Below are 21,038 nucleotides of genomic sequence, written 5' to 3' on the forward strand. Positions count from 1 at the left end.
AGACTTTCACTGGTTGCATATGTTGCCAGTATCTTCCTCCAGTTGGTGGTTTATATTTTCACTCTCTGTATGGTGCCTTTGAAGATAGAGAAATAGTTAATATTAATGTAATTGTTATTTGCCAGGACTTTCCTTTATGGTTTGTGCTTTTAAGTTTTATTTAAAAATTTTTTTCTATCTCATGGCCCTATTCTGTTTTCTTTCCTGCAAATGTCAAAGTGTTGCCTTTCTCTCTTAAGTCTTTAATTCACCCAGAATTGATTTTCATATAAGCTATGAGGAACAGAGCCAATTTGATTGATTTTTCCTGATGTTGAGTCAATTGTTCCAGGACCATTTTTTCAAAATAAGTCCTCTCCCCTCCCCTCCCTGCCATCACCATGCTCTGTTTTGTTTCATGCCTGACTCTTCCTCACTTGTTTTTATGTGTCTATATCATAATTCTTAACATCTGATTAGGGTAAAAACTTTCATCCACAACTCATTTCTTAAATCAAGATAATCCTCACTGCTTTAGTTCTTTGCACTTTTGCATACATTTTCAACACAGTTTAGTGATATACCTACCCACACACACAAAAGGGAAAATTAAAAACAAATCTCTTGGGTTTTATATTTACATTGAGGTGAATTTATCGATTTTAGGAAAATGGGAATCCTAGTCACATTGAAGTAGCCAACTGCTAAGATGATTTAGCGCTACATTCTACATTCATTTATTTTTTATCTTTGAAACAATGTTTCTTTTTTATGAAGACCTTGCATATATTTTGTTAGGTTTTATTGCTCTATATTTTCAATGTTCTTGTAAAAGTGTGTTTAGGATCATGCTCTAGAATTCTTTGTTATACATTGTATATCTAAAATAGTAAATGAAAATATAGTACAAGGTTAGATGATGGAGATGTGAACTAGGGTGGGGGAGGTGAACATGGACATGGTGAAATCGTGCATATATTTGTAAGATCAACCTATCAGGATTTGTTGATATAGTGATATTGTGTGAGGCTGACATTTATATGTCAGTATATATATGAGTGATTTCTAATATGAATTCATGTTTTGGAAATTGATCTTTGGCAAGTTTTTGTGCCTGGATCAAAAATGGTTTCCAACACGAAGGCTTTTCTCTTGATTTTGCCAGGCTCCTGAGCAACTACCAACCCCAAATACTGTAAATAGTCACCTTGAGGGGTTTTGGATGACCTCAGTAACATGAAGTCACATAAAATCTGATGTGATTGAGACTAGTCTAAGAGATTTTTGTCCATCTCCCTATCCCCATAGTTTGAAAGAGGTAATTTTCTTGCTGATTTCCATTTCCCTGATCCCTGCAAAAGGGAAGCAGCCAACCATTGTTTTCTTTTCTTTTTTTTTTTAGTCTCAAATCCAGTGGTTAGCTTGTTTTGCTGAATTTTCTGAGACCATCCAGGAAATGTGAAGAAGGATCATTTTTCAATCACATTTATAGAGAAACCATAGTACCTCTGAAAGGTTAAATAACTTCTCTCTCTAGAAGTAGGGAAAAAATTCCTTCAAACTTTCTTGCAAAAATGTGTTTCAGCATAACTCCAATTATTCCCTTAGGAGAAATTCTTTGAAATGAATTGACTAGGTCCAAAGATATGCATATTTTTCAAGACTCCCCATCCTCTAATAAAAACTTTATTATCCTGATTATTTTTTTTAAAAAACATAAACTCAGTGTTGAATATATGCAGACACTTTAGAAAGATTTAAGAAAAACTATGGTTAGACATTTTTGCATATTTTATATCCTGTTAGACTTTTTTGTATATATGCAAACACAGAACAATTTTTTAACCACAGAACAATCTGATTTTTTTCATCAACATATTGTGAATCTCCATGTATGTATATGTGAATTTTGAAAAGCTGCAATGTATTTTATAGGTGTCATACACAATGTGCTTAGCATCTAGAAGAACAGTTTGTGCTACCAAGTTCTTTATTTGTTCACTTAAATATTTATTTTCCAGTCTGCTGTGCCTGTAACCCCTTCTAGGTAGTCAAGCCCTGTCTTTTCTTAAAGGGCAGCCATTAAACATCCATGTTTTACACCAAGAATCTTTGCCTATCAGATGATGCAAAGGCTCTAACAATCTAGTCTGGCCAGGCCTTAGGTGTGGTTTTATAAGCTAAGAATGTGCTAACTAATGAGAGTCCATTTCTTACACATTTAAATTCAGAAAAATCTCAAAGGAATACATAGCAGTCAGAGCAGAATTGAAAAGTCATCTTATAGTACAAAAAATGGAGAAGTCAGAAAGAATCAAATTTAAGGCATCCTCAAAAAATAAGCAAGAAACTGAGGTGAAGACAAAATGTGAATAGAGAGGAAGTCAGTTGGTGGGGTGCAGGAAGAAGCAGTCAGGGGACAGTGTCTGAGTCAGCTCATGGTTGAGCATTAAAGCAAAATCCACGCTCTTATTTAGTCTGCTGCTTGCTTTCTTCGTCGCCTCCTGCTTAGACTGGGGATGACCCATTTCTACTGTGGCTCCTGTTGTTAGATCTCTCTTGGAGTCCATCTCCCTAATATTGTACATACCCTTACACTCACATAGGTATTACAATCCCATAGGTAGTTATAGGGAGTCTCTATTCCTTGAAGTCTAAAGACCATAAATAACACAATTGTTTAATAATTTAGACCCAAGAGTTACCTATGACCTTTTGGTTTTAGATTTCATTTTTTGTTTGTGTGCCTGTGTGTACATTTTTTGTTTAAATATATTTCTTCTTTCTAATTTTGTTGCAAGATGATTAGGAAGTATGAGCTGTGTAGTTGCTGCTCTTTTGGAATTTGAGGTTTTCCTTGTGGCTGAGAATAGTAGATATTTATGCACATGTTGCAAAGCATGTACATTCTCAATTAATATTATTAAATATATTATTTAAATACTCTGTATATTTATTTTTGGTTTCTTGACCTGTCAGGAACTAAAAAAGTCATCTGCTGAAATCTTCACTATCACTATGTTTTCGGATAATCTTTTTTTTTCTTATACGTCTAATTGTCATTTTACATAGTTTGATGTATTACTTTTCCTTAAGTGCCTTTTCTAGTTAAAGTTGATTGCCTTGATACCTTCTGATGTTAATATGACCATTTTGTCTTCTTTTTGTGGTGTATTTTGAAGATCCACCTTGAGCCATCCTTGGATTTTTAATTTTCTGTATCACATTTGTAATTTAAGTTTATCTTACGGGAACTATAGAGAATTTTGTAACATTTTTGTTTGGACCTATTTGAAACTCTCTGGGATTAATAGTACAAGTTTTTTTTTTTTTTTTTTTTTATAGAGGCATGTTTTATTTATTTATTTGTTTGTTTGTTTGTTTTGTTTATACAAGCACTGGGTACAGTCAAGCGCAGGAGGGTGAGAGAATTCACCAGAGCCAGAGCAGGGAGCAGAGCAGACAGAAGGACCGAAGTACACTGCTGAGGGGAGCAGCGGGCGGCAGGAGAGGTCTGCGCGCCATGTGGGACCCTCCTTCGGTGGCCGGGGAGCAGCCAGGGATCGAACCGGCGCTGCAGAGGCAGAGGCCGTGGGCAGCTTCGCAACCCAGCGCTCAACCACTGTGCCACCGGGGAGGCCCAATAGTACAAGTTTTGTTACTAGCTGTGGCTACATGACTGAGTTCTGGTTGACAGAAACTGGTGAATGTGAAATATATTCACTTCCCTATCTTTTTCTTTTCTGCATGGCAGGACCAAGGCAACCTTGGAAAATGCAGGTCAAATACAGAGCCAGTGCTAGTATGAGTTCTGAGTAACTGCTCCTTTATTGCCATTTGTTCTTTCTCTGTCTTTCTGTCTCTGTCTCTCGGTCTCTGTCTCTGTCTCTGTCTCTGTCTCTGTCTCTCTCTCTCTCTCTCTCTCTCTCTCTCTCTCTCTCTATGTGTGTGTGTGTGTGTATATATATATATGTCCCAGCAACCATTGTGTGAATGAGTAATGCAAGAAATGATAAGGAAAGTGAGTGTTGCTATCACAAAGAACTAAAACATATAGAACTGTCCTCCCAGTTAGGGAGAGGGCAGCAAGAAAATGCATATTGAAGTCTCAGTGGATGGAGACCTATGATTTGCAAAGGGAAAAATGTTGTCAGTGATATCTTACTAGGAAGACAAAATGCCTATGGTACCCTTAGTTCTAGATGAAGAAAGAAGTGACATGGACATCCTGTATGCTCAGTCAAAATGGTGGCATTTTGTAAGGTTTTAGAAGAAAGAACTCAAGCAAGAACCTGGCTTGCAATCAGAAAAGAAAGAATGCAAAGTCTAGAAAGTTGGGGCTTTTAAGGTAGGAAAGTTTCCTGTCTTTCTAGCTCAAAGGACAGGAAACCAGTTTGAAAGAGGATTTTGAGGAGTTAAAGCCCTCCCTGATTTAGTCCCAAGGCAAAGAACTCATTAAGGGTGTGGTATTCCCTCCCAAGTCTCCCCCTAATAGCCACTATTAGATTGAGAAAGTGTGGAAAGAAGTTGAATGAGAAAAAAAATAATTAGCTTTGAGAATTTTATCTAGGGAGGAAATTTGGGTGTGGTCACTAACACATAGAACTTCCAGGAAGCAAATAGATTAGAAGATATTAAGGATTTGGAGAGAATTCTGCAGCCTAAGAACAACAAGATCCTGGTTGCCATTGGAAATCTCTCTGATCATAAACTAGAGAGGACTGATGGATGATGACTTGATCATGAGACTGCAATCAGAGCCATTTATGTAGTGGCCAGAAAATCGGGCCATCATCAGTCTCAGTTGGGATTATTTTCAGGCAGTATCTTTCCTGAGCTTGGGAAAGCTGCTGTGCAAGAGGCCAAAAAATCCCAAACATTGCTTGCTCTTTGGTCCAGACTCCTGCCCTGCCTCTTACCAATCCATCAGGAAGCATCCCCCAGAACTGGGGAGGCACCCAGGTCTGGTGGCTTTCTCTTTGCTCCAACAACACTTGGTCCTAGGCCTTCTGTGTAATTTCTGTAGAATGCTGCTCATCTGCAATGGGAAGGAGGCTTCCTGGAGCCTCTTTCATCCCACAGCTCTCTTTCACCTGAGCCAAATGTCGGGGTGTTACTAAGGTTCCCTGGGACTCACTTCATTTTTCTTTCTTTAAAAAAGAATTTTAGACAGAATTATTGATATCTAATTCACACATCATACAGCTCACCCATTTTAAATATGAAATTTAATAATTTTAGCATAGTCACAGATGTGATTTTGATATTCATAAATATCTATTAGTGATATGCCCAAGCATGCTCATCACTGATTTTAGAATATTTCATCACCTTAAAAAGACATATGGATCCTGTAGTTTTCATCCCTAATTTCCTTACCCAATCCCCTAACAACTACTACTCCACTTTCTATCTCTATTGCTTTCCCTATCCTGGACTTTCCTAGGAATGTAATTGTATAGTATGTGGTTTCTTTTACTCAGTGTAGTTTTAAGATTCATCCATGCTTAGCTTGTATCTATAGGTCATCCCCTTTATAGTCAAATAATATTCCATCATATGAATATGCCATGTTTATCTATTTGTCTACTGAAGTAAGTAGAGGTTATTTCTACCTTTTGACCATTATGACTAATTCTTCTATTATTCATATTATTATTCTATTATTCAAATAATTCTTCAATTATTTCTCACAAAATCTTCCTATTTTCAAGATGGAAGGTTCTAATTGATCATTTAGGGCTTGCCTTTAATTTGCTTCAATCTGCAATCCATCAAGAATTCCTCAAAGCATGGCACACTGATGGAACACTTTTCTGGTTTCCAGGGCTTATATAGGTTTCCTCCTATTTTAATATTCTCTGATAATTTTTGTCGTGATCTGGAAGGGAAAGATATTGCTGGCTTTGCTTTAAGTAAATATATTACCAAAGTCTATTCTTATGTTCTTAATAAGAGGATATTGAGTATGAGTGACCTTCTTTATGATCCAAATTCTTCATCATAAATCTGAATTATTCACTGAATAACTCATTAATGAATAATTATTCATCAGTGAATAATTCTGGGTCCACTGAGACACATAATTCTGTTTGCCTTAGAAAACTATTTTCCCTCCTTACTTATCGTCACCATCAGCAGCAGAGTAATGATTTATTGAGCACTCAGTATATAATGAGACAAAAATGACAAATGGTATTTAGAGAATGATATTTATATGTTTTAAATCTTCTCTCCTAAAATTAGGACAAAAATTAAGCCAAAATAATCCATTGAACAATTTTTAATAAACAAGTACATAGTGAAATGAATGATGCTAAAAGTCACAGAATTCTACAAAGGGAATAAATAGAGTAAAGTGAGAGAGGACAAGAAAGGAAGCTACTGAGAGTGTTCTGGGAAGAATTACCTATGGAGAAATTACTATTTAGCCATTTGTTGCAATAAAATTGATGAACAAGATTTATAAGATGTTTTGAGCCTGAATTTTTTCATTTAATATGTGGACAATACTTCGGTGGAGTGAAATCAAGCAAGTAATCTGTTTTCAAGTCAGCTTTGCACTTCTGGAGGAAAGATATTCCCAGTGCTCAGTAACAGAACAGTGCCCCTTGGGGGAAGTTGGTCTTTCTGTGGCACAGATGGTAGCCCTTACTGCTGTTCAGAAATGTTTCCTTCCAGGAGTGTGGTAAGATTGTACTGCTTCACTGCCCCTTTCTGGGTAGTTGTGGTCACATAATTTGCGTTAACTAAGGAGACATGAGCAGAAGTGATATGTGTCATTTCCAGAGGGAAGCTAAGAGGTAGCCCATAATTCTCATAGTTCCCTTCCCACCACTGTGGTGAAGGTGGACACATGTGTTGGGGTGAAGCCTTCATCAACCTGGCTCTCTTAATGAGTTTGGTGATTAGAGCCCTCTGCCAAGTGGCTTTGGACCAGCAGAAACTTTTTGTTGACAGAGGCCATTAAGGTTCTGGAGTGTCTAGCTTCTTCTGACTGATTCAGCACATGAGGCTCAGGATCTAGTCACTTTACAAGCTCTAGATAAACCAGCCTATTTATTCTAGCATCTGCCTTTTCCCCCACATCCTCTCTCCTAGTACTCGCTCCCAGTACTGACTGTGGAGCTGGCTGTTTCCTTACTGAGGCACATAACGCGGCTGTTGCTGCGTGAAGGAGACTGCCCTACAGCTCTCCTGGCCTGAAAACCCTACCTTCCTTACAGAGCTTCTCACCTCTTTTTGCACTTGGACCTTGAGTCTCAGTTCCTTTTGGTTGTCAGTGTTACTTAGACTGGAAGCCTTTGCCTGGAATAGAAACTGAGCCGCAAAGATGATCACTCCTGTACTTTAGATCTCCTCGCCATCTTCACCTCAGTCAGTGGTGAATACTCTTCTAGACAAGCATCTCATCCCACTGTACCCAAGCCTCTTTTGAAGATTCCATAGCTTGTCCTCACCACCTCACTGAACAAGAGGATGATTCTGAACATACCCTTTTTTCTTTCGGTATCAGTAATGGGGATGGTGCCTCCTTCATTGCTTTTACCTTTTCATCTAACTTCTTTGTCCTTCCTTTTTGTTCTTACCAGCCACTTCTTGATGGTTTAGTAATAAAGTTACTTACACTTGGAGAACTGGTCTATAACTCAATGTAAAAATGTATCAAGCAGTCACTTGCAGTTTGACACAGGAAATTTAGGAAGTAAAAGGCATAATCATAGAGTAAGAAATGCTTACAACCTAGTTAGAAAAACAGCTTGTATATATGAATATGTCATTGAAAGAGCATTGCATTTTAGCCTTATTTATATATTAGTGAATTCTATGTCATAGTTTAGGTGGTTAAAAATTGGTTAGTAGCTGATAGGCATAAACTGTGTAGTGCTGAATTTATAGATCAAGTAAAAAAGCCTTGAGGAGATGTTGAAGGAGAAGACTGGGATAAGAAAGAACAAGCCACTGATTAGATTTCAGAAGAAATATGGAAATAGAACATTCTTCCTTTATTGGGTGACAGTATCTGTACTGAGACCATCCTTCTATCCACACAAACCAAGAAGTTTTCTCCAGTTTGTGTAGGAATTATCAAGAGCACAGAGAAAGTAGGAAGCAGGGCAAAGCCAGTTTAGATCCTAGACTTGTTTTGTAGAATCATTGCAAGTTGAGGAATTGTTAAGTTTCCTATTTTGAAGCAGAGGGTCTGTGAAAATTGTAGGTAGTGCATCAAGATGTTTCTGCTGACAGGGAAAGGCAGCCATTTTTTTCTGTTAGCCACCTGTAGATTCCCAAATATGTTCCAGAAAATGGCCTCTCTTCTCTTTAAGGAGTCCACTGTGTCATTTGTTAAACTTCTCCTCATAGTTCTGTTGTCTGAATCAATGTCCCAAAGAAGAATTTAAATTCTTCACTTATGCAAGTTTAAAAGTTTGCTTTGTTGTGTTGCTCTTCAGTAACAATCAGCAAAGCACATGGCAAAAGTGTCTCCAAGAACAGGAAAGAAAAGGAAGAAGATGCTGTCATCACACTCCTAGTATTTCGGAGACATTAATTTAGTTGTAGATTGCACCAGAACAGCTTCTTTTTCTATCCTTGTTCTGTTCACACATGGGAGAACAAAAGGTCAGAATTTTCTGTGACATCGTGAATTTTGACTTGGACAGGACTAACTTTCATATAAAACAGCTGAAAGAGGGAGTTCCGGTTCATGTTCTTCACCACCAGGACCATCTGTATCCGCTCCAGCCTGAACAGCATCTGTCCCCAACCCCTTCCTCCTTTTGTTTCCCAAGGCCCCATCCTTTGCTCTGTTGACATCAACAGTGCTTCTCATGCTCTTGTGCAATGGATGCACTTTGGTCTGAATTTGGGTTTGTCACCTGTCCTCATTCCCTGCCTCTCTCTGTTCAATTTGCTTTTGGAATACCCACATGAACTCCTGTTATCAGAGTTCTACCCTCTACCGCCTCAGTTCTGCTCCTCAATTCACAGACTGCACCTGTGATCTCTGAGGAGTCCCAGGATTGACCATGTGCACTTCATAATGGATTCTTTCTGTCCAGTTGACATGTCTATGTGTCTTTGTATCTCGATCTCTCCCCTTAGCAATTCCCACCAAAGTCACTGCTTCCCCTATCACCTTCTTGCAGGTGACCCTCCCTTCTGAGTTTAAGACTTATGTTTCCAGCAATGGCCTTGCTAACTTCTGGGTTAGCAAGACTCCTTCCTAAAATATGTCCCAAACTCATTCTCCCTTTTCTATACCCACGTTCATTTTCAGTACATCTCTTCTTTCATGTCTCAGGGCCTCTGCAACATGCCTTCCTCTTGCTGGAATGGCATCCCCCCACCTTAGCCACCTTCCATGTCTGGATCTTTATCTTTCCCGTGCTCAGAGCCATGTCACCTGAGCAGAGAATCTACCTGGACCACCTCTCTGAGTAGGTCCTTCCTCTTGTCCCTTTCTCTGGTCATGCCTGATAAGTGCTGTCATAGCTCATGGTCCTTGTCATCACTTGTAATTATTCTTTAAAACTCTTTTCCTTGTGGGCCTCCCTGGTGGCACAAGGGGTTAAGACACAACCTATGAAGCTATCCGCAGCCACTGCAACATGAGTTTGATCCCCAGCCAGGGAGCTACCCACATGGCAGAGCAAACCTCTCCTGTCTCACCTGCTGCTCCCCTCAGCAGTGTATTTCAGTCCATTTGCCTGTTCTCCTCCCCACTCTGTCTCTGGTGAATCCTCTCAACCCCTGCACCTCTGGGCTGTACCCTAGTTCTTGTATGCATAAATAAATAAATCTTTAAAAAAAAAATAAAACTTTTCCTTGTCTGTGGCCTATTTTATTTAGTAGTAAATATCTTAGGAATGATCTCTGACATGTAACAGCTTCACAATTTTGTGTAGTGTGGATAGAAGGATTTTCCTGTGACCCTGAACTTCTCCACCATACTGACTTTCTGTTCTCCCTTGATCTCTAAAGCCAGTCTCAATCCTGTTAACTCTCTTGCTCAAAACCAGACCCCCCCCCCCCCCCGGGCCTCCCCGGTGGCGCAGCGGTTGAGCGCTGGGTTGCGAAGCTGCCCGCAGCCTCTGCAGCGCCGGTTCGATTCCCGGCTGCTCCCTGGCCACCATAGGAGGGTCCCACATGGCGTGCAGACCTCTCCTGCCGCCCGCTGCTCCCCTCAGCAGTGTACTTCGGTCCTTCTGCCTGTCCTGCTCCCCGCTCTGGCTCTGGTGAATTCTCTCACCCTCCCGCGCTTCTGACTGTACCCAGTGCATGTATAAACGAAACAAACGAACAAACAAACAAATAAATAAAACATGCCTCTATAAAAAAAAAAAAAAAAAAAAAAAAAAAAAAAAAAAAACAAAACCAGACCCCCACTCCTGGATTACTATAGTAGTCTCTGCACTAGTGGCCCGTTTTATCTATTCCCTCTGCTGTCTTTGTCACCTTTACTGCCTGATGACATTTCTTGAAGCATTTGCCATAACTGTAATATTTTGTACATTGGAAATCTTCTGTTTCTCTTGTACCTTAGATTGGCACATACTGATTTTGAGTCCCTTCCCACCCTCTGCATCCCCTCTATCTAGTCAGGCTGCCCTTCAGCTGCACTGTCCACACCCTGTCAGCATCCCATTGCCCAGGCATGACCATCACCTGCATCTCCCTGCCCCTTTCCATCCTTCTGCACCCTGGCTAGAATTAGACCCTGGCTCTCTGAATTCTCTGAACTTTGTTTGTTTTTTTTTTCTGTGTTCTTTAATGATACATCATTTTCTACCTTGTATAGTGGTCATTTATGTGCATGCTACTTTCCTAACTGGATTGCAAACCTCTCAACAGAGAGGACTATAATATTTTTGCTTATTTTAACTCAGTGCTGAGAAAATGTAAATTTGGTAATTGTTGAATGAATGCGCAACTCATGTATAATCTCTAATGCAGATAAGCTACGCTAAGTAGGATAAAGATGCCAGATACTGTGAAGTGTGGGAGCAGAACAAGTAACAGCCCTTAGTTTCAGATGCTTGTAACTCTGCTCTCAAAGAGGGCTGGGTCCACCCTTGAGGTCTAAGCTTCACTATTACCTTCTTCTTTGAACCCTGAGCTGGCACTGAGGACCCTCACTCAGAGGCTAGAATCATGCAGGGATGGATCTGATGCCTGGATTCATGTCCTCTTATTTCGCTTCCCTGACAGCAAAATTTGGTTGAGTGCAAAATGATCGGAAGAAAATTGGATCTGGACTGGAACTAACCTGATTGAGAATGGAACAGTTATGTTTCCCTTCATCTTCCGTGCCCTCTCTCGTTAGACATTAGAGCTCAAGTTCCATTCAAATTATAAAATATAATTTTATTTTTAATTAGAAAAGTTAAATCACTTCTGGTACCTGGTGTATTTTTTCTTCTTGAGGCTCAGAATTCTCCATTAGCAGAGCATATAAGCAGGGCAGAAAATAGGTTTATGGCACACACTAATTCCAATTGGATAGTCAAGGAGCCTTAAAGTGCCATTTTCTCAAATGATTAATCATCTGGTATCCAGGTCGTGATTACTATTAATGTCTGCCAAGAGTGCAGGGGGAGTAGAGCACAGATGTGGTTTTATTTGGTCAACATGTGATTACGGAGCCCATATTCAGTCAGGCACTTTGCTGATCACTGTGGATATGGATGCTAAAGAAAAAAGAGTGTTCTGCTTCTTGTAGCTCATACACTAGTGAGAAGGCAGATAGTTACTTTTTGCAAATGTGAGCAGTTTTATGATTGGAGAAGTTTACAGTATGTGAGAAAAAGAAGGGAAACTTTACCCTGTGGAGTATTTATTTTTACTGAATTTTTTATTAAGGTACCGTTGATTTACAACACTATATGATTTAGGAATATGGGACCCCACCTCTTAGATGTATGTGACCATGCTACACCACACCCCCTACTAAAGTCCCCACTACTATTATTATCTCCATTTTACTTATAAAAGAATTGAGACTTAGAAAAGTTATTTGCTCAGGGACCAATACATTTCAGAATTAGAATTTTGACTTAACATAGTCTTAATTTAAAAATCCTGTCCTTGTGTTATTATTGTGGGGTTTTTTTATGTCATATTAGAAATGAGCAGGGGTATACTAGAGTCAACTTGTTCTGGCTCATGAGAGGTGACTGTATATTTAGGTTTTTAATATGTTGAGCTGAAAGCAACCCAATGTGGGAATATTTATAACATAGAAATTGGCATTCACTATAAATCAAACTTTATTCTCCCCCGAAGAAATCATTGAACAGCACACCATTGAATAGGCAATACTACCACTTTTTTTTCCCCAAAATTTACAAACTCTAATTGGATTTTTATAAAGATGTGAATCAAGCGGATGTGAACCATTTGGGAAGAGTTGTTAAAAGGGAATTTAACTTCAATATTTCTTGGTTGAGGGCAGAAATTTGCATTTTTAAAAAGACCTAACGTACTCAAATAAATAAACTTTTCAATTAATTATTTTCCTTTATTTCACATTAAAGGCGCCAGACATACTTTTCTACACTGTCTACAAATTAGATTCACTCTGGAGAGTCAGTACAAAATGCCAGAGCCTGGGTTCCACATCAGGCCCAGTTAAATCAGAACCCAAATCAAGTAATTTATGATATGAGCCCAGTCGTATTTCAGAATTATTATGGGTAAATTATGTCTCTGTAACTCCAGCTGTCTCCTTCCCTATTTTCAAGCTTGAGTATCTACAGTGTGATATTATATATTGGATACATGAGACAGAAAACCTTCATCTTTAGTTTATAGGTCTCCAGATTAGGAGAGCTGCTACTAATTAACCATTTCTGTACATGGACATGAAAGTGAAGAGAGGATTCTGGATCTCCGATCCAAGTCCTTTGCTGTAATGAGATAAAGCTCTTGGGGGCATGGGAAGGAGGGAGTATATTCTGTATGTGGGAGGAATATAATAATTACTGGTTTAGAGGCTGGACTGCAGTAGATGGTCACAGAGTCTTTGACCTTTCCACCCACTAAGAGATGGGTTCCATTTCCCTTCCCTGTGGGTCCAGGTTACCTTGACTTCTTTGGTGAATACAGAACAGTAGAAACAAAATTGGGCCAGTTATGAGCCTTGTCTTCAAAAGAAATGGCAATTTCTACCAGTTTCTTAAGCTCTAAACTTCCATATTAAGTTTGTCATCTAAGAAGACCGTGTAGAGATTTCCTGCAACCACATGGGGAGAGACCAGTTGAACCCAGACTCCTGTTTGCTTCCATCAAGGCACCGGCTAGCAAGTGAAGCCATCTTGCACCCTGTGGGTGCTACATTAGACTGGCCACACTAATCTAGCAGCTAGCTAAATTCTACCAAGGTATCCCAGTTGATAACACATGAATTAGAAAAATCATCTGGCTGAAACTTGCTCAAATTCTTGGTCGTCAAAACTGTGCACTCTAATAAGATGGCTGCTATTTTTGGCCACCGAGTTTTGTGGCAGCTTGTTACAAGCACCAAATAGCCAGAACTCTCCTCCAGATGTGCAGGCTAGTCTCTCATTGATAGTTCCATCTGGGTGGACACAAAAATTCCCCCTGGCCCTTGCTACTTATCCACATATTACTCAACATTTGCTTCATTTTTCACATAAGTAAACTCCTTTTAGAACATCTCATGCATTGTTAGAAAATAATCCATAACATTCAATGAAGTATCATGGACATTTCAAGAGCCCAAACACTGGAATGTGAGTCAGAAAGCCTTGACTTTATTCCCAGCTTTGACATCACTGGCTCTTATGACTTGGGGCAAATCACATATCTTTTTCCCAGTCATATTTTTAATATTTGTAAAATGAGTAAGATAAACAAAATTGTCTCTGTTCCCATTCACTTGTGGGACTTTGTGGCGGTGTAATGATGTGTCAAATAATGACTATCAGCAGAGAGAGATTATTTTCACCAAAATATACAATTTATCAAACTACTTTTGATCACCACTGACTCAGTCTAGGTTTATATCCACCACCCTGGGGTGGGGGGTGGGGGGAAGCTTTGCATCTTCATCGCTAGTAACTTCTTCAGGCACTTCAGTTTCCTATGCATGCCTATTTAAACCCACAAAGTTCAAGAAGAATAAAAAAAAATAAAATAAAACTCACTCAATTACCATTCTTTCATCCCATAAAACTCTGTAGATGCTTTGTGTTCGATGTGATTATGCCAGGCAAGAGACATCCTGTACCAGGGGCTGTTTCAGTGGAATGAGGGATATAGTAATGAAATTCATGACATGTAAGTTTGGATTTGCAATTTGGAAACAAATCTCTCTGTGAGTCTTCAGAACTTATCCACCTCGCCTTGATGGCATGTTAAGAGCAGAAAGAAAGCACTCTTTGTGTGGAAAGCTGAAATATGCTCCATCCTGGGACTGTAAATATAGTCACTTCCTCCAGCTCCAGTTAAGCTCTGACTGACCTTTCCCGAAGTGTTCCTTTCTGGCCTCCATTAATAAGAGAGTATCTAACCCATTGCTGCTCACCACCCGCATTGCAGTGTCTTGAGAGCTGAAAAGTGGTAGCCCCATATAAATTGGAATCGTATCTTCATTTCCTTTATTTCTTAAATTTAGACATAACCTAGTGCAGCAATTTACATACTCCTGGAAGTTAAAATCAAAGGCAAACTCTTCGCATGCCATAGAGAATAGTCAAAGAACTGTTCTTTGTCTCCGTAAATCAGACCAAAAGAACTTCCAACAAGAACAGTTCTCTCATCTTTCCCTCCACATAAAAAGCATCAGTACAAAACATGAGCTGCATGGTGTTTGCTACCCTGGTGGCAGCTATTTGAATGCCATGTCACCATTTGTATTCAAGGGACCTTTTATTCCCAGCTGCATGAGCCAAGTCACAGGACTTGCGAGAATGCTTGGGAAGCTTCCTGTGAACATAGACACAAAGAATCTGTGGTGTGGCTCTGAAATAGGGGCCACTAAAGAGACCAAGCTGAAAGGGACTTTTATTAAGCTGTTGCTGTTCATATATAGAGTGTATCTATGTACATTAGAAGACAACTCATGTGTGTTTATGAGGATATGTGTATACTGACATTTAAATGTCTTTTAAGGTCAATTGAGGTGGTTGTTTTCAACACCTAACCCAAATTGTGTTGGAATGGCTCCATGTCATACCTGTGACTGGCAAGTTCAATGAGAGAATTGCAGACTTAGAGAATCTGTTGTTCCTATTAATGGTTAAGCCATTTCTCCTGATAAGAGATTTTCAAAGTTTAAAAATAGAAAAATGGTCACTTAAGATGGAAATTTCTCCAAAATAGACTCCTTGTTTCACTCAGTATTGAGCCATTTAGCTATGTGGAGGTTCTTGCTGATGTGTTTGCCTACGAAACATTCAAATTGAGATGTTTCCAACTCATTCTATCTTTCCTCAAAGGACCATGAAAAAAGTCACCAGGAATACCAGTTGGTACAGAGAGTAAAAGGTTTGAAACATTTTGTTTATATTCAAGTCAGAGAAGCCATCATATAGATCATGCCTGCATTCATAACCTCTTTCTTACCAAAGATTGCAAGGAAAAATGAACGTGAGTTTATAGTTTAGTCCTGAATTGAAAGATGGTAGATATTGGTGTTCAGAAATATAACTGGTAATATAAACAAGACCTTTAATTTCACCTGAAATAAGTTATAGATTCTCTTAGCTATTTCCCCGTTATGTATATTTTTATAAACTATAGATGGATATATGATCAGTTGAGGATCAAGGAGATCTTGGGGATAGATTAGTTTTTCTCAATCTCATCCAACTTGAAAAAATAGAGGTCATATGCAAAGAAAATGGTATTTAAGTGACAGGCTAGAGTTCTTGGTGAAGTTGCTTATGTGGAGAGGAAACATATCTTTTATATTTTTAATAATTTAAAACATTGCAGAAACATTTATGATACTATGTAAGTTCAGATGTACAGCATTATTCAACATCTGTATGTGCTATATTAGATTGAAGATCTAGTCTCCATCCATTGAAGCGTGTGGGTAAAAAAGACACATGCCTTTTAAATGCACCCACTTTGTGAGGGGGCCCTTAAGTTGTGTAATCTGTGCTGCTTTACACCCTTTCCAGATCTGAACACTATCAGCAAAATCAGACATTTTCTCATTTAATTTGATAATGGTACTAAATTAAAGCAACAATAACCTATTTTGATTTAGAGAATCAAAAGAAGACAAGATATACTAGAAACTATTAAAATTAAGATACAGTAATTGCACTGTTATTCAAATTGATCCCACTCTTTATCATCCAATATTGGGAGAGAGAGAGAGAGAGAGAGAGAGAGAGAGAGAGAGAGAGAAGCAAAAATGTGGACTCTGGTGAAGTACTAGTCTTAGTGGGCCAAACCCAGCTCCCTTTCAGACCTGACCAAATGCACAAAGATTATGCCTCCTGTCTGGATCTCTGGATAGGACAAAGGAAACTTGTGATTTACAAAATTGATTTTTATTCTGAAGGGCTGTTAAGTGTGATTAATTCAAATGAAACTAAGGAAAATTCCCTTTTTTTGCAAACAGAAAGATAGAGGAATTTATAATGACCTGGAATACAAAACCATCAGTGGTGAGGTCATTCCCCTGCTTTGACCTTTGTGGAACATTGAATGATCTTTCTCAGTATAAACATGAGCACCAAAGCCTGGAACTCAAACTTAAAGATACCCGGGACCCACGTTAATCATTAACTTCTGATTTCCACACCAAATACATGGCTTGCACTACAGCATCTGCAAAAACAGTTTTTATTGACATAGGAAACCTAAAAATAGCCAAAGCCTTGAATTTTTGGATCACTGAACCTGGTCATGGCATCAACCAAATGGCAGCATAGAGGGCTCAGTCTCTGGGAGGAAATTGACTCGTCTGCAGCATACTGGGTGTGTGGATAGAGATGAAAAATCAGGCCAGTCTAAGGCCTACATGGGTGGAGAGCAGTGCAGTGGGCAGGGCCCATCCTGGGAGTGAGAATCTTGGCCATTTTTGTTCCTAGATTTTGCATTCATGAACAGACAAGTCACACGCACACACACACACACAAACACACACACACATACACACACATACCAAGCAAAAGTGGCCTTTAGATAGATGAAAAATATTCACATTTATAATTAGAACATTATAATATAAAAATAATACTGAGGTACCATTTCTTACCTATTGGGTTAGCTAAAGTTAATAAATTTGACAGCATATTCCATGATGAAGTTATGGGGAAATAGGTATTCATATACATTGCTGGTAGGATATCAAACTGGTACAAATTTTAATTAAATTCAGTAAGATGTTGGGGGAATCCAGAATAGAATATAACAGTAAATAAAGAACTAATTGAAAAACAGTATTTTGACTATATGCCATAATACCAAAGACCAAAAAAAGAAATAACAATATTAGTATCTACTTGGTAGAAAGTCTTATTTGTGGGGGCATGGTTTAGCAACTTTGGAACTTCATTGTATGTCTGTTAACACTGAACAAATAAATATTCTATGGATAATAAAAGTCACATTTCTCACAGTAGAAGAAAGAGTTTGCAAATAAGGTAGAGGAAAGCTAGAGTGAACCTGTGGTAGAATAGGAGGAATCATCCTAAACCTCATGAATACATCTGTGTGGCTGGCTGGCTATCTATCCCTCCATCCATCCATCCACATACACACACATATATGATAAAGAAGTATTGTATTGTTTATGCATGTGTAATATACCTGTCTATATTCTCATTCATATTTCCTATACTTGACATCCCTGTAGCAATGAACACATGTAGCACTTGTATATTTGTTTTTAAATTCCATCTTCAAAAAAAAAGAAAAGGTACCAGAGTTCCTTGTAGAATTGATTAATTCTAAGATTAATCCAGGGAAAATGTAAGATTGGTCTGGAACATCTTATGGGATCAGAAAGCAGGGAATTATTAAAAAGATGATAAAGACATGTTGAAAGGATATTGAAAGAGCTGTACATGGTAAAAATTGGGACCATTTCAGCAATAAGATAGTGATAGTAATGGATTATACACCACAGAATAAAACAAATATCTTGTAGTCAAAGCTTATATAACTAATTAAATATCAGAATGGATCGTTCTTCTTTACAATAGGATTCCAGTTAAGAAATGCAGAACAATTGATGGTAATAAAACTCTCTATTAGGCAAATAGTGAGAACTGTTGCCAGGAAGAACCATCATTGGGTGCTAAAATCAATGGGCATAAGAAGCCAAGTCTTGAATTTTTGTAACCAAAAAGAATACACGAGATACTATAATTATATTTACTTTAGTCTAAGTAATTAATATTTTCATACTAAGAGAAGGCTTTAAAAAATAAACACTATCAGATTGCCTCGTTTTTGCTCACCTGGTTAAATGCAACTAGAAATAAGAGATAAGCCAGAGACTATGAGCTCATGTCGCAAATTCATCACAAAAGTGCTGATGTTTCATCTTCATCTCTTTTCAGAGCTTTCTGTTCTTTACTTCATACATAGCTCTCTCCAGTTCAGTTCTCTGGTTTTACTAGCTCATAATAGATAAGAAGAGAGTAGCACTGACTCATTCATTACAGAGAGAGATCCATATTAAGTGACTTCCATAATGTGTTCACAAATTCAGAGGGTTCCATAAAGTCTGCAAAAGCTTTTTAATCACAGTTGGTCAGGACTGTCTGTTGCCTCTCTGACTTACCTCCCCAGCCCCACACTTCACTCCCTCTCATCCCCCAGCAGCACTGGAGTAGCTGCAGGCAATTTTGAACTCCAATAGGTGAAATCAATTAGGGTTTACTGTCATTTCTATATGTTGTTAAATCATTGCTCAATGATCCGGAGTGGGAGTGTCTATCCAGTTTAGACACTAATTTTGTATTTGTCAATTTGCATTCTTTTTCTTCAGGAGGGCTCCCTTCCCCCTGCTCAATTGTATGAGTGTCAGTCCCCTAAAACTTTGAATCCCCCTTAGGCAATGACACTAATGTTTTGAGGAAAGTGGTAGTTAGAGATGTTATAACAAGGAATTAAGTGGGGGGGGAACCCTATTAATGAATGTAAACAAAGGATCAAAAAACAGTGCTCCGAGGTTATTTAGTCTGTGCTTTAGGATCCAACAAGCTTCAGTAAATCCTAAAGCCATCATTGTATTGAAGCATCTATGATAATTGATGTTAATAATAATGATCCTGAGTCATGAAGGAAAGTTTAAACTGTGAATATATACTCTATAAACAAAATACAGAGAAGTGTATTATTCATTTAGGAAGATTATCATTTTAAATGTTTAAAATAAGAGCGTTGAGGATGTGTAAACCTATTCCCCAAAATCATATACAGTGTTGTAAAGCAATGTTACCTTAATAAAGAAAAATAATGTTGATGTTTATACACCTAAATCTTCAGTGATCCAGGAGACATACTCAAGAATAATTGTTTACCCAAGGATTGAGTGACTGAGGTTTTACTCTAATTTGATTAGGTAAAAGAGGAATTATGGGTATGATTCTTCTTCTAAACACCCAGAGTAATGTGTTAGACTAAACAATTGGATTGGATTTTCCATGAGTGTGGCCTGAATTATTCCTGCATGGATTTTAGCACTATTTTTCATACAAGAGTTCCCAAGGAGGCTGGCCATTCTTAGAAAGTCCTGGAGAACTAAAATTTTTGCTACAGATGCAGAATGTTATTAAACAAAGTTACCACAGCCAAACAGATGCAGTCATACTTGCAAAAAAAAAAAAAAAAGGTCAGACGATATAGGACAAACATTGTATGATTTCACTTAGATGAAAGACCTAGAGTACTCAACTTCAAAGAGACAAAAATTAAATTAGAATGGTGGTTTCCAGGGTCTGGGGAGGAGGGAACGGGGGATTGCTGTTTAATGGGTACAGTTTTAGTTTAGGGGGATGAAAAGTTCTGGAGGTAGGTGCACAACAATGTGAATATACTTAATTGCACTGAACTGTACACTCAGAATGGTTAAATGGTAATTTTATGTATGTTTTACCACAACAAAAAAAAAATAAGAAAAGTAAAACAAGAACCAATTGCTAACATAAACAGACTGTTTGCAATGTGTCAAGTATTGTGCTAAATAAGATTTTGTATACTGCATATATTGGATTTAGTCAGCATACTAATTCAATAAAGTACATATGAATTAGTCCCATTCTCCAGATGAGGAACTAAGGTCCAAAAGGATTAAATAACTTGGTCAAGGCTTGAAAGCAAGTAAGCAGTAAGGACCCATACAATAGAGTGCTGTATTTTAGAACTTCAGATCTAACATATGGGTTGAATTATCAGCTTTACAGTTGGCATGTAGTAGGTATCTAATAAATGTGTTTTTTTATTTAAATCACTATCATTGTTCTATAAACTGTGCCTGGGAATTTGACTTTTTCTTTGCTAACTCTTGCCATAAAACATGATGATTTTTCCTCCTGTGTAGTTGAGGTGAAAAGGCACAATAAAGAATCAACAGGGAGTATACCTGCAATTTAGGCAACACAGGAAAGAGTTGTTTTGAGGTGATAACTCAAATGAAAAGACATCCCCTTTTTTTTCTTGCTGTGAGCTTCCCTGCTGTGACTGGAATCGCCTGAATTGGCTTTTAGGGCCTGTTGAGCTGGGACTCAGCCAGACGTCAACATATAGTTTGACAGCATTCTGATGACTCAGGTTTACTGGAAAGTTCTTTAGGACCATGTAAAGGGGATCCTCTAAAGAATTCCAAGGCAGAAAAACACAGCAGTTAAATCAGCTTCAGAGTTCCAATCTATGCTGCTATCTTCAAAGTTGGGGAGACAGCCCTCTCAGATTCCTGACCTAAGGGAGGAGGACAAACTGCAGATTCAGCCTTTCCACAGCCAGGAGCCCATTAGACAGGCTCCCCTTCCAGAAAGTTCATTTCCTTGGCCTGCCCATGAGGATTGCCACTCATCAGGCTATTCCTTAGACTAAAGCTAAATATTTTC

The sequence above is a fragment of the Talpa europaea genome, assembly GCF_964194135.1.
Source record: "Talpa europaea genome assembly, chromosome: 8".
Lineage (NCBI taxonomy): Eukaryota > Metazoa > Chordata > Mammalia > Eulipotyphla > Talpidae > Talpa > Talpa europaea.